The sequence below is a fragment of the Apteryx rowi genome, unplaced genomic scaffold (assembly GCF_003343035.1).
Source record: "Apteryx rowi isolate R43461 unplaced genomic scaffold, aptRow1 scaffold_559, whole genome shotgun sequence".
Lineage (NCBI taxonomy): Eukaryota > Metazoa > Chordata > Aves > Apterygiformes > Apterygidae > Apteryx > Apteryx rowi.
In genome coordinates this window covers 225,788-240,656 of record NW_020450826.1, presented here as the reverse complement: position 1 = coordinate 240,656, position 14,869 = coordinate 225,788, and the positions used below count along the sequence as shown (strand labels likewise).

The 14,869-nt window shown below is 44.1% G+C and overlaps 2 long non-coding RNA genes across 2 annotated transcripts; one reads left to right on the top strand and one right to left on the bottom strand.

Annotated features, from left to right (window-relative positions):
• Positions 1–294: 294 nt before the first annotated feature.
• Positions 295–14,737, bottom strand: LOC112973597. The gene is made up of 3 exons (XR_003256034.1): positions 14,661–14,737; positions 14,146–14,230; positions 295–3,790 (listed from the first exon to the last, which is right to left on the bottom strand). It is a non-coding gene; the product is annotated as an uncharacterized LOC112973597 (long non-coding RNA).
• On the top strand, positions 8,794–13,750 carry LOC112973596. The gene is made up of 3 exons (XR_003256033.1): positions 8,794–9,164; positions 10,538–10,675; positions 11,997–13,750. It is a non-coding gene; the product is annotated as an uncharacterized LOC112973596 (long non-coding RNA).
• Positions 14,738–14,869: the final 132 nt, after the last annotated feature.

Genomic DNA, 14,869 nt, shown 5'->3' with positions numbered 1-14,869 from the left:
AACCCTGCTGAAACATGGCCAGAAATTTCTGTAACACTCTACTCTTGGTTAATCTTGACAAGATTGGAAGATACATAATACCCAGTGAGAGCAGGCAGAAACTTTTGGCTCGCTGTAGTATATATTAGGCATTCAGCTGCATACAAATGTTACTGTTAAATGTTGCAATACTATTCTTACATGATGCTACTAATCTTGTGTCAGTATCTTTAAAAAAAAAATCATGATAACAAACTTAAGGCTTCTGTAGAATAAAGTGACAATAATTTATTATTTAACACAATTGCCATTTTTCAAATACAGCTTTCATTTAAAGCTTAGAAAAGTGGAGATAAAACACTTGCAAATAAGCTTATTTTTGTTCCCTTCAAAACAGTAAACACATCTTTGCAGTGACAAGCTATAGAAACATTTTGTTACTGATATGGCAGTACAACCAGAATTGCTACAGAAGCTCTGCAAAGCTCTCTAACCCTTGTCTCCTACAGTGCCAGGACCTGTTGCGCCACGCGGCTGTTGGCCGTGGGGACGAGGCTCCCCGGTGCGCGCTGCCCCGCGTCTCCCCTGCCGTTCCCAGCCACGACTCGAGCAGCACCTTCACCTTCRGGCGGCAGCTGAGGAGCTGCTCGCCAGCCTCTGCAGCGTCCTCCCAGTAACCGCACTTCCYGCTTCCTATCTCAATGAAGGCTAAAGGTGCTTTGCCTCTGCAAGCTAACATTCTGTTAAACCCATGTTCTAAAACTTGCTGGAATTAAGGCAAAATGTACTTTTTCTCAGCTACTTGATTTGAAGCTTAGCTAATCTTAATTACGTAGCATATTTCCAAGAAGAGTTCTCCTTGTCCACGCATATACTGTGCTCCAGTATATAGTGTTGGGAATTCTCTACCACCTACACACCTATTGTAGGTGGCAAAGATGCTCACAAGAAACGCGGACTTATTTTTACTAAGCTTTTGGTTCGCTCTAATCTGGTATTCTACGGAAGGTGCTAGTGACCTGCTAAACTTAAACAAGTCTATCTTTGACCAAAATGCTTCTTTGCTAGTCATTACTGCCCTGTGTCTGTTCTGATTTTGTTGTAAGATTTTAGTGAAAGGTTCCTTCAAAGTTTACCAGAGAGAGTGTATTATATGCATAGGACAGCATTTGGAAATAATTTGCTCAATATTTGTAGGGGCAGCTACAATTAGTAACTGCATAAGCCTTCACATGGTTTATATATTAAGATCCTTCTCTGAATCACTGTCTGAAGGTGGGAGATCAGCTTCCCAATGTGAATACTTCCTTAATTGCCCATGTGCAATTAAGAAATACATGTATGCTCCTGGGTACAGCTTGCTTTTTCTCCTACTGCCAGTTATTCTTTCTTTTACTAATTCTTTGTATTGAGGTAGCTCTTGGGTGCTTCAGCCATYGGGGATGGGCCCACGGTAAAAACTTGCTGGAGTTGTTACATTTTAGCAGATTGGTTATTCTACTGGTGTTAATTAACGATTCAAATCTGTTGCTCGTGACAGCTTGTCAGCTGCCAGCTCTGCATCCTTCGTGATGACGTAATGCCACCGTTTAACACAGTCCTGGAATTCTTAATCTTTGTTCTTTGCCCAGCATAGCAAAAACAGGTAAACTGCTCCTATACGGTGGATCTCTGTAGTCACTGTAGTAGATATGCACTCTACTGCAGTGGAAAAAATACATTTCCATTTTAGGTCCTATCATTAGTTACTTGGATTGTATCCATTTTGACTGGGTTATTTTTATTCGCTGTCTAGGCAAGAGGTATAAAGCTTTCTTCTCTTGTGGCGGAGCCCTCCAGCAAGCGTCTTTGCGGGGGCTGGCGCGCGGGGTGCTGATGCGATACAGACACCTGCCCTCCGGGAGTCGTGGCGAGACTTCCTGCACAGTTCAGCTGTCAAAGAACTTCCTGACACATCTGCTAAAGGTTTTTACCTTTTCTCTTGCTTCCTTTGGACAACTTGGGGCTTCCCTGCTTCCTTCTGAGCTTTGCTGTTACAGATTGTATTTTTCCTCCCATAGGTGTTAACGTGCATCTGATTGTAATGCCTCTGTTACCATTGCTTGTCGCTTGCGGATCATCCTTCTGTAAACACAGGTGGTCCTTTTATCTATTTTCCTGTATTTCAGGACTCTGTGCTCTTTTGATAACCAGAACTTCTAGCACCAGACAGCTCTCAGTTTCTCTTTAGCACCCCAGTAGATGGGCAGTTAGTTTTAACTTTTTGTTTCACACATCACATGCCTTGTGTGTTGTTATGTCAAATGCTGTTTGATTTACCTGCTTGAAATCAGGAAAGTCTGGGTGCAAATAGAAGGAGTGATGCATAATGATTAAAGCACGGTTGGGGATACTGGGACCTCTAGTTGTGCCAAAGGGTTTGCTCAGTGACTCGCTCGCTAGACTTTCCAGTAAAACAGAAATCATGTCACTCGGTATTAGTTCACTGAAACCAGCCTGAGGGGAGTTAAAGCAACCTTGCAGTAAATTACAGGACAGTAGTTACCTTCGTCCAAGAGCTGCTGTGAGAGTAGGAGAGGCAGTGGGTAAAGCACTGATCTCGGAAAGAAGAGAGAAGGAAAGAACAGTTTTGCATGCAAATTATTATTTTTATCTGCTGTTCTCTTGTGCTTTATCTGTGCGTGCACTGTATGCAGTTACTTGTGACGTTCTCTGTTTTGTTTTAACCACCAGGCCTCTCTGAAGGGTGACGCTTTTAATGCAAATTTCTACGTGGACAGGGCTGTGGGAAGATGCTGGTGTTTGCTGCTAAAGTCCGTTGTTTCCCCACTGTGGTTTTAGGGCTGCAGGACAGCTGCTGGGGAGAGACCTCCGAGGAGATGGGTAGGTCTGCATGCCACACACAAGCCTCATGCCAGCGAGCTCGCTGGGCTCAGCAGCGCCAGGCTGTGCACCACCAGGCGCCCGCACCAGCGGTGCCCTAGGGCTTGGGGATGGTGTCTGAGGCCCGCTTTGCTACTGGCCTGCTGAGGGCTGCTCTGGGCAAAGAAAGGTGCTTCATGTGCCTCGGTTTGCTCACCAGCAAAACAAGAGGGTGCAATGCTCACCCTGCTTGCAAAGCTCCTTGGGATCTCTGATGCGAGGCTTTGTAGAGAAATATTCCCACCAATGTCACAAATCTTGCTGATTTCTGAAGGTCTGTGATGAGGTTTTGGCATGCTGGGGATTAAGCCACCTTTGTGGGTGCCACAAGGGCCTTGTTTTAGGATAGCGATGATGATACTTTAATGATTGATACCATGAAACAATGGTGACTTGACTGGCTCGTGCTTCCACTGCCAGTCTTTGGTGTTGAGGTGAAAGGAAACTTGTCTTTTTTCTGCTGATCCTGCTTTTGCCACTATGTTCATGACTTGCAACCCCCTCCTTTTCCTTCTCCCTTTGATATTGAAGCTGATCGGTCTGGTTTATTCTCCCTAATACTCAAGTAGTCTAAGAACAAATATTTCCATCTAGTAGCTGTTGAAAATTTAAACGCTTATTTGCATCTGGGTTAAATTACTGCCAGGCACGTTTACGCTGTGGATTCCTCCCAGCAGTCTGCCCACAGGAAGACATCTGAGAGCCCAGCTGGTGCTGTTTACCTTGGCCGARCAAGGCTTTCCAAACACGTGGCTGTAGCGAACAGGCAGGTCCCCTTCCCTTCCCAACGCTCTGCTGGGTCTCGTTGGCCATGTTAAGAACATTTCTTAGTGTTTCTTTTTCCGTATCGGCTGAGTGGAGTTGCTGGAGTGAGCTGGGGCCATCTGTCCTGAGGATGAAAAGGAAGAGCGCAGCCTGCTGTCAGCTATCTTAAGCTGTTCACAAATCAGCAGTGTCACATGGAGGACTTAGCAAGGAGTCTCACGCTGAACTGCAGTCTGTTGTGATTAAAACCAGTCTGCCCTACTTGGCATATTGGTTCAAGATGTTGCTGTTTAGTGGGGAGCACTCTAGTAATGCAGGCTCAGCTTTCCTGCCTCTCTGACTGTGTCGTCCTCCTCCCTTTCATGCAAGTTTGTCTGGATCCATAACATACCGGTTGGAAAATTAAAGTTTTCTGCATAGCCAACACAGAGAAAGTTATGGAATCTCTGAAATACTATCCCGAAACACGTTTCCTGCACTACTGGGACTGCAAAACCTGCCAGGAAGTGTTGTGTGATAGTGACTTAACTTGTAACAGGTTATTTATTGTAAGTATTAATGACTTCTGCCATGGCTGGACAGCACGGTTAAGATGTAAATGCACTGTTAAATCATCAGCACTAGTATACAAGCACAAATTTATTTTTAATGTGAAGTAAACAAGAAGATATGTTATTTCCTGCTAAATTGACACAGCTGTGTTCCGGGGTAACTAAACGAGCTCTTTACCTTGCAGTTCCCCAAAGGCGTAGGTTTGACATTTCTGATCTCTGTCATTCAGGCCCCGTACCTCAACACCAGCTGCTTTGGGGCACTGTTTTCCCACTTGCAGGGTGTCCCCGCATCCTCCTCCTGTTCCGGGAGTTGCAGAGTGAGAGAGGAGAGAGGCAGGTCTATCATCCACTTCAAAGCCAGAGTATTTCTGACCCACTTAATTCTTGTAGCTGTATCTGTGCCTATGTCTGGAGGTGCTAACAGAAGCATTATCTGGAGCACGGCCATTGACCCAATCTTCTGATCTTGCAAGAGGATTGGGGAGGACAGCTGCACTCATGCAGAATCTTACTAGTGTCCTTGAAGCCTCGTGCAAGCGCAGGGCCCATCCATATGGGCTGAATCCCGAGATTTTTATCTCRGAACCAGGCATGCATGCTGTGTGTTATTTAATCCAGCCATTGCCAAGTCAAAATATTGTGCAAAATGCATGCTTAACAGTGTACAGGGCTGAAAGAACTTTAACTGTTGTTCTGTGTACTTAAAGAATACTTAACGTTATTTCTTCAATCACAGAGCAGATTTTCATGTTGTATGGACTCTAAAAGGATTCTTAAAAGGATTCTGTAGTGAAAGACAAATCCAGTTAAATGGATTTGAATGGGCGGGGGGGGAGGGGTCATGACTTTCCTCCCAAGTACCTTGTTCCCATACACATAAATGGAGTGCAGGCTTCTCATTTCTTAGAAGGGAAAGCAGGGTTTAGTTGTAAACACTTCCAGTTTTAGTCAGTTGGATCTTTTTGATTCGCTTGTTGAAGACTTTCAGCAGTTCTTACCACAAGGACTGGGTTTTGGAAAAGAACATGAAGATGAATTGATGTTGATGCTGTGTTTGTAAGACAAGGCAGGGTCATGCCGCTATTCGAAAAGCCATTATAAATAAAACCAGTAAAGCACAGGCTCTTTCCCTGCAGGGCATTTTCTGCGTGGGCTTTGCCAGCGTCGCTACCTGCTGGGCCCTTTCCTAGGACGCACTGTGCAGGCAGTCTGCCCACCAGGCAGGTTGTTATAATTTCACCAACATCACTGCGGTTAAGGAGAGATTCTTGCCTCTTTTACCCCATTTCTCTTCACTCTGTATGTGGTTTTAAGAGACACTCCTGATCCAGAGAAATTCATCTTTTTCCCTACCAGGAACACAAGAAGCCCCTGTCAAAATAATCAGTTGTGTATTCCAGATGAACTTAGATAATTATTAAAAGCAGAACAACTGTTCAGACAAATGTAACTTGCATCAAAATCTTATACAATTCTCCCTCCATTACCTTGTTTGGAAATGAAAAGGGTTAGGGTAGAGAATGCTTTGTTTTCTTTTTCTTTTGAAACATCCTTATTTGGCATCTGTAAAGCATTTACATTCCCTAGTTCTGGATCAAAGTCCTTTCATGGCTCATGTTACTTATTTCCATCTTTAACTGAAGCACAGAAAGAAAAATGGATTTTTTCCTCCCTCAGGCTTACAGTATGAACCATTGTAAAAAAATCAAACCTGAGTTTTTAGCAAGGAAGTAGCAAGAATGAGGAATAAAACATTTCACAATGTATAATTCAAGCACCATACACACACACACGCAAACGCACTTCAGAAAGAATGCTGTCTGTAAATGAAAGTGTCTATAGCGGTTATGAAGTATATAAACTAAAATTTTGTAAAGCTAAACTTAGATACTGTGCTACTGGATTTCATTTGTTCCTCATGTTCCAAAAGTGTGTTCTTCCGAATGGGAACTYTGTCTTATTCAGCTTGTGTAGCAGCTCATGCCGTTAGCCAAGGACTGGGATACAAACTGCAGTTGGACCAGGCTAGCAGTATTAGAAGTAAAATATTGTTTTCTCTTACTTTCTGAGTGGTAGGATGAAATCTGGGTTTGGTAGAATGCTTTTGTGATACAAGAAGAAACTCCTGTGAGTTTGATGTGACACATGATCTTTTTTTAAATTTGCAAAAGAGTATAGATACACTTGCTTCTGAACATAGAACAAACTGTTTCCAGGTCTGCTCCTCCCACCTCTCCTGTGGCCCAAAAAGCTTGGTGTTTCTGCTTATTTTCAGAGCTGTTCTGGCTATTCCTCTGGCTTTCTGCCTTTCACATGTAGATGCATGAGCTGAGCCCAGTCAGTCCCTTCAGTTTGCACAGACAAGCTTCTAGGCTTTGTCCTGTRACCCTGAATACTGGATAGCTACTGTTTCCAAATATTGCTATGGAAAAAGGATATAAAAGGCCTGTTTATGATTTATCTTGTAGGAAGAATTTGAACATCTCTCAGTTCTAACATGGCCTATGATTATCTAACTAGCTTGAAATAAGCCCTTAACATAATATATGCATCCTTCTGTTTGTTCCCCCCTACCTTTCTTCTCCTTAAAACAGATTGTAGATTCTCATCTACATTTTAGCATGTTCAGATATTTTAACTGGTTTACTTCACAGTCCTTCATTCTGCAAGGTCCTAGTGTAGCATTCCCTTTCTACAAGGGGATATATTGTGCAGAGTGTGTTTTTATATTTAACCATAAAGCAACATGGACTACAGTCTGTTAGGCTGATTTATGTTTCCATTAGCTTTCATCCAGCAGATCTGAATTTAATCCAGACTTCCAGCATTCCTCCAAAAATAATGTTACTGACATCCACTGTCACATCATTCTCCCCACAAAGCTCTTGGCCACATAACTTCTCTGACAGAAGGGGAAAAAAACTCCCTTTGGATTATGAGTTAAACCCTAACATCAAAGAGGAAACTACCGCAGTGCTGTTCTCTCCTTGGTGGCAACTTCATGTTAGTCACTGTATGCTTCCCCAMCCCTTCTAATTAAATGCAACTTCAGAGATAGGATTTCTTGTTTTGTGTGACGTGAAAAATGAAATCTGGAGCTGGCTTTTAGATGCTGTAAAAATATAGTTGAGTTCTGGAGAACGGTTTTGCTAGTAGAACAGTTCCAGATTTAACCTGGGTCTCAGAGCTGGAATTAGACTTGCTAGGTCCTGGCAGAGGCTCGGGCACGGGCCTTCTCTTCCTTTCTGCCCACTGAGGGTGGATTGACGTGGAGTCTTACCTAACTGAGCTTGTGGGCTGCTCTTCGCTTCCATGACTGATGTTAGACAGCTGACCTGGTTGTTTCTTCCTAAAATTAATTCTGTTTTGGCTGATAGTTTTTACATTACTGGAATGTATCCATCGGTGACCCACTGGCTGTCTCTAGTACAGGGCGGAAGTGAATATTGCGCATGTGCGTGAAATGAAAAGACCAATGGCATGAAATTTTCTTACCTTAAAATAACAATAATGTTCTGATGTGACTGTGATTAGAATTTGGGATTTTAATTTTAATGCAAGACTTCAGTGGATTTGGTCTTGAGGATAGAAGTAAGAAAGAGACTCCAAAGCTAGGGATTACAAATAACTAATTGCTGTAGGATATGTTATTTAGGTGAAATGAATATACAAATGGTGGCTGGTGTGGTGTTCCTAATTGCCCAGGAGTGTCCATCTGAAATCTGTCAATGACATCCTTCTATGAGTGTGAATTATTAGATACATGTAACTTGCACGATTACCTGATATTGCACTCAAAGGGGTACACAGCATCCTTCAGTGTAATAGGAAGGACTCCTGCAGAGTCCGTTTGCTAAGTTCTTGAAAGGTCAGACATACTTTAAAATGTAAGTCAGTGAAAAATACAGATTTAAATTAAAAAATATATATTTCAAAGATAGTGGATCACTTTCGACCCCAATTACTGGAAGATGCTGTTTTTAAAGTCCAAAGACTGTTGCCCYGAGTTTCAAAAAAAAGAGATTTGAGCACTTTATACTCATATATACTTACACTATGCATGAGGAAACCCTAAAAGTACTTTTCTCTTGTTTTTATCTTCTCTTCATGTTTTCCCTAGAAGATTCCACCAGTGATTAATGATACAGGAGATTTAAGACCTTGCATATACCCATAAATGGAATGGGGCTGACAAGAGAAAATTAAATACTGAACTTTCCTCTCACTGACTTGTTTTTGCTGACCCTTTTTTAACTGCAGCACCTTAGAAACGGCTGGTATAGAGTCTCTGTTTTGGTAAAGATAACCAGACTCCACAGCCAGGCCAGCAGCTGTATGAGAGTGAGAGGAAGTGTCCAATGTTTTTATTCTTCTTAAGGGAAACTTCAAGCAGAACCAGAGAACTTGGTATTTCACAGGAAGAAAGCATAAGAGATAAAACCCTCAAACAGGAAAAGAACCCAAATCTCTCTAGCCTTCTTCATGAAATACAAGGCAGCAAAGAAAACATCATAAGCTTTTTTTTCACTTGTTCTGTCCTCTTTGCTTCGTGTGCAACCTTGTCCAAAGCCTGTGAAAATCAACATGTTTTTCTGCTGACATATCTGGTTTCTAAATCAAGAATGGGGCTATGTGACAAGTGGTTGAAAATTTTGTTGCAGTCTCTTGTGTGGGATCTGTGGTAGGGAGAGATACACATTTGCATGGGCCACTGACACATTACTCCAAGAACAGATGGGGTAGTCCTATTGCCACTCTTGTCAGTGAAATCCTCATTTTTTGCATAGATGCACTTCTAGACTGGGGTAATCAGAAAGGAATTGCCCCAGTTTAGCCTGTCTGGTTGTCATTTGCCTTAATTCTTCTCCTGATTTTGACACCTAGTACTAGTTCACCTCAGCGGGACATGGACATCTGCAAGAGAGGTGCTAGCTGGGATGAACTGTAAGTATACCTTAACATATAGGGGAGTGTTTATTCCTTTTGGTTAACGCAGCAGAAGGCTGCAATAGCTATGACTTCAGCTTCAAATTCACAGTTTCCAATTGCATCATATGTCTAAATCTCTCTGTGCCTCACCAGCATGTCTGCAGAAGTATAATTTAAAAGTGTTTGGAATGACAGGAGGCCTGCGTCTGGATAAGAGAAGATGCTGCTATGCCCTCTTCTTCTCCCCTCTGTGCCCTTATCTGTGGATTGATTCATTTTGTACTTCTTTTTTGCATGTAAATATTAAACAAGTAGATCTAGGAGAAAAAAATAATGAGGTAGTAGGAAGAAAGCTCCCTTGGGGAAAAAAACCAACAAACACCTGTCTTCTTAAAATAAAGTGTACCAAAACAAAAGGGAGATAACTTCAAGAGGGCAATGACAGGCAGCTTGCAGCATCTTCTGAGGTGCCCCACCACTGCCCCCACACTCTGTAGCAGTTTGGAGAGGGAAATGGTGACAGCAGTAATTACTTACCATCCCTGCTGTTGTGCTTGCCCACTCTCCTACTGTGGCTCTTTCTTTTATGCTGAACAGAAGTGTTTGCCTTCCTATTTCAAATCCATGCAGCTCTCTATGATTTTGCTTGTTTCTACTGGTGCAGTCTCATAAYGATGCCTATACATCACTCTTCTTTAATATGACTCCCACTGCGACTGTAAGGTGGAAGAAAGCGCAGTAGGATGTATATATGCTGCTACTAATGGGTAGGCAACAGCTAGAGACCAGAAAGGCGCACTCTATTTTTGAAGCCATCAGAAAAGGTTAGAGATAAGATGTCTCTTCTGCTATCAGGTCCGTCTTTCATCCATGCTCAACAGTGGCAAATAAACACAGCTAAGGGATGTGCCGAGTGTATTTACTTCAGCTTTTTCTTTACAAGGCAGCAGCCAAACATGTGTCTAGGAGCAATCACACCCTCCATCTGTGAGTGATTACCCTGCTGAAGTAGAGCAGCAGGCCTGACTTTGGAGAGYGAAAGGGAGCAGAGCCCTGTCCTGCCTCTCTTCACTGTGCAGCAGAGCAGGGTGGTGGTGCAGACTCCTGGTGCCTTAAAGTGACCACATCCTGCTGAACTGCGGAAACATTGGCCTACTGTAGCGATCTGTCTGTCTAAGATGTAGAAATGCATGTGGAGATCCAGGAGATAATTTGCAGACGAATGTGCATTGCTGCAGGAGGGGAATGGTCATGTAGAGAGAACTGACTGTGCTCTTGGGCTTGTTCTCTTCACCCACTTCCCACTAGAGGCCCGTTTGTCTGTGGCATTTAAGAACAGTGCAAATGTATTTATTACAACAAGGTTGCTTTCTTTTCCTCTGGTACAGCTCCCAGACATTGTATTACTGATCCTGCGCAGAAACAATAATGCTGAATCTGTGACAGCAGTGATGCTCATAGCTACAGTCAGTGACCTTTACCTGAGGTCCTTCACCCAGCGGTGCCCAAGTGCCTCACCTTGCAAGGTAGGAGAGATCCCTTTTACAAATGGGAAGCTGAGAAACGGGTAAGGTCACTCACCTGGGATCACACGGGAACACTGTGGCAAAAAAGAGAATTGTGCTGAGTCTCCCGAGTCCTAAGTCAGTGCCCAAACCATGACTTGTACTATTACACCATGTGAAAGTGGCATGTGAGATCTTAATAAAGGACAGTTCATTTAAGATGATGCTAAAGTTCTGTTGAAGGCACATGCTTAAATCTAAGTGTTCCTAAGAGTTTTACTGAGTACAATTGGAGATAAGTATGTTAAGTGCTTTCCTGAAACAAAATCTGAATGAGGAAGTGGCTAGTCGTGTGCATATGACTGCTGATAGCAAACGACCTTCATGCAGTTTCCGAAGGAACTGGAAGAACTGTCTAACTTAAAAACAAAACAAAACAGAGGCCTATTAGAGCAGGCCAGTATCCTACACAGACCTATTTTGCTGTGGCCAGAAGATCAAGAAGTCTCAGTATGGACAACTGCAAAATAATTGGGGTAATTTGGTTCCTGCCTACTATTGGTCAGAAGCTGCCTAAATGCTAAAGTTCAAGGCTTCATATTCATATTTTACTTTTTAAAATTTATAATGGAGGGGGTGTTTTTGTCTCACAGAGCGGTTTGACTGGATTCACAGGATCCTCTTAGGACTGAGCACAGATCGACAAGGAGCAACAGCACCATCCATGCTGACTGTGTTTCTTTCAGCTCCCCTGTCAAGGCGCAGTGTGGCCTGAGGGCCTTCTCCTCTGCCAAATGCAGTTTTAATCCAAGATGACAATATCTGGCAAGCTCAAGCATATTCCCATTAAGGCTGTTGCACACCGGTTTTGATGAGACTTGTTAGTGCCTCAGTATAGAAAGGCAACATAATGCTATAGGTTTAAGAGTTGCAGAGATGACCATTACTTGAAAAACTAGCTCTGAATTTGAATGCCCTTGTGCCCAACCCTTTCTTCACAGAAAAGGCAGGTGAGCACTTTTAGCATGCTGCATCATTTCACAGATATGAAATTACTGTTAGGTACCAGTCAGGACTAAGATGCAGGTCAGTAAAATATCTCAGGGGGGACCAAAAAAAAAAAAAGCTGATTTTGCATGACAAGTCATGTAGTTGCTTGTGATATTTTGTGAATGGGAGAGGAGGATATCACCTTGACATCATTTCCGGTTTGTACTTTCAGAGAAATCTTGGAATCTTTACTGTGAGGAATTAAGTTTTGTAAACACAAGTTTGTTACCCCTCTTTTTTAATGTCAATGTGTAGACATGAGTATCATCTATATGTTTTTTTTTGTCTTTAGTCCTCTTCCTGTCCAATGGCTAGAAAACTACTGGGAATCTTAACAAGATCTGGTGACATCTCTAACTTTTGTGAATTGAAAGCATCCACACGTTTACCCTTAGAAATAGCTCAAGACCTCAGAGGCTTCCTACACTCTGCACTACAGCCTTCTAGGTCCTGCTGTTACAGCACTGAATAACAACATGATTTCCTGCCCATGGGTTGTCCTGATGTTTCCATTGCAGATCTTGTCACAACCATTTGCATCTTTGCTGCCTTTGAACTGAATGGCCTGGGACTAAGTTTGAAGTTTGCTCAGAAACTACTGCTRATGTGGATGAGAGCTCCTAGATGAGGCCAGCCACTGTTGGCTGCCTCTCTCCAGGGTACCTGCGGTGCTGACTTCAAAGGGATTCCCATTGACTAGACCTTAACTGCCAGGTTGTTGAGACTTCTTTGGCTCCAGCAAATCMCCTGGAGCAAAGTCTATCCCAAATGTGAAGCTGGTGTTCTTAAAACACTAATTCTAGTCTCCTCTCATTCCTAGTGGGTTATAAGACACATCCATTCGTCTTGGCTTTTTATGAACTCTGATCAGGGTCAACCACTGGATTCTGTGACATTTAGCCCGATGGGTGTGCTTTCTTGTCTTTCGATCTCGAATGATGCTGGTGCTGCTGAGAGGACTAAAATGGGGATGTGGCCTTGGTATATCGTTCCATCTTTCCAGTCAACATAAACTTCTTTTAATGTAGCCATCAAAAGTGTGTCCAGATAGGCCTTTATAAGTAACAGTTGTAGCACTGTAACTAATTTTTGCAGTTAATGCAAATGGCATTTTAAATGGATGGTATAAATATAACGGTAAGGGCTTCTTTAAAGTGAATGCTGCCCTGTCAATATGGTACGCAAGCCCCTTCCACTGTACCGCATGTCTGAGGGACCTTCCCAAGAGCTAACATCTTACACAGATGGTTAGTCCTACTACAATAGACGTAGCCTAGGAAAGAGGGGCTGGAACTAGTGTGTGCTGGTTGGGAACAAAAAACTTGTGAAAAGTGTTTTAAAACTATCTTGCATCTAGCTCAATTATTTACTCCCAAAGAACTGGCCGCCTCCTGTCAGCTGATTTCCATTCAGATGGCATACATCAGCTTAGCTCTCTGATGAGGCATTATCAGGGATCCCAAGGAAGAGACAGGGCTTTGTGCCAGATGCTTTAGTCAGAAAGTGAGGGGAGCCCATAGCAAATCTGGAAAATCAATTTCCTTATGTATTCCTCAAGTTTTAATGTGGGGAAAAATGTTATGGTGAATGCTAAGTCCTTGGAAATAGGCCTTTACATTGAAAATAACAAAACAGACCTTTCCTTATAATGCTAAAAGTTCCCTGCATTTTCCCTCCTCCTCTTTTTGCTTGCTCTCAGCTGGAAGTTAACGTCTGCTTACTTTTGACCTCTATGGGGTAAGTGCGTGTTTCAACAGCGTCTGGGAGCTGACTGTTAAAGCAGAATTTCTGGATTGAATCAGCGGGACACAGAAAAGCCTCAGGTCCACATTGGACAGCAGTACAGCACTGCCGACTGCCCTCCTCAGCACATGTTTTGACACAGAACAAATCTGCTGATGCAAGCTGAATGCTTCTAGGTGTTCTGACATAAGACTGTAAGGGGCTAAGCTATTAAAGGAAAAACTGCCTGAGTTCATACATTCTTAACAGTTACTGGATTCTCTCTTGCTTCTTTTTAGTTTTTCATTAAAAGGTGGATTTATATTAACATAGTTTTTCTGTTAAGACCCTTTCAAAATAGGTGTCAAAATGTGTGCTGTAGCTTGTATATTATTTTTAATCCCTGTTTATAATAATGCCTCAGAAGCCTGAAACTAACATCTGTTTCCTTCTTGGGTTGGTTTTCTTCTATAGAAGACACTTCCCTTATTTTAGCTACAAAAGGCTACCCTATTCTGTAATCAAGGGTCAAAATGTCATAAACTAAAGTTACGCTGTCTGGGGCTTGGACGTAAGGGAGCTCGTTACTGCAGCATCTAACTTGTGGGGAAAATAGCAAAGCCCAGCCTGGCCTTTGTGTGCAAGACAGAAGCGGGAATGTTAAATCCTCTTCCCTTTGGTTATGGGTCCCTGGGGAAAAAAGGAATTGCCCATGTTACCTTCGCTGTGTTCGTAACTCTTGTTGCTCTGCATTATGGTGATGATTATAATCACATCCCTTGCTTCAGAAATTCAGCTGGTCACCTGTAAGGGGCAGGAAGGAATTTACTTTCTAATGCATGGATTCGGTGGAGGTTTGGGAGTATTTTTTTGCTGTTCCTTTTTAAGTGCCTGGCCCTATAGTCTTGCTCTTGGGCTCCGGGTCGGAGGGGGGACGGGAGGGGGGAGCGGCGGTGCCGCGGCACCTCCAGCAGCTCTCCTTCCCCCGCAGCGCCGGGCCGGGGGCGGCTGCTGGGCCCTTCCTGGCCCCCGCCGGCGCTGCTCCGCACGCTTCTTTGTAGAGACCTGGAGTACTTGGCCGGAGACCTGCCTCTGGCCTGCGCAGTGCTCGGGGGGCGCTCCGAGGGCCGGGAGGAAGCTGCTGCCCGGGGCGCAGGGGCGCAGGGAGGCCCGGGGCGGCACCCGCGGCGCCATTTCAGGCCTCGTAACGGTCGGCGCCACGCCGGGCACTCACCTCCCCCGCGCCGCGCACGGGGAAAGGGCCGGGGGGGTCCCGCGGGGGGGTCCCGGTCCCGGTCCGGCTCCCGGTTCCGGCCCGATGCGGCTCGGCTCGGAGCGAAGGGGCGGCGGGGGCGGTGCCGTCCCCACACGGCAATGGCGCCCCCCCCCGCCATGGCGGGCGCCCCTCGCGCCGCGGGGGGGAGGGGCGAGCGGCTCCGCTCC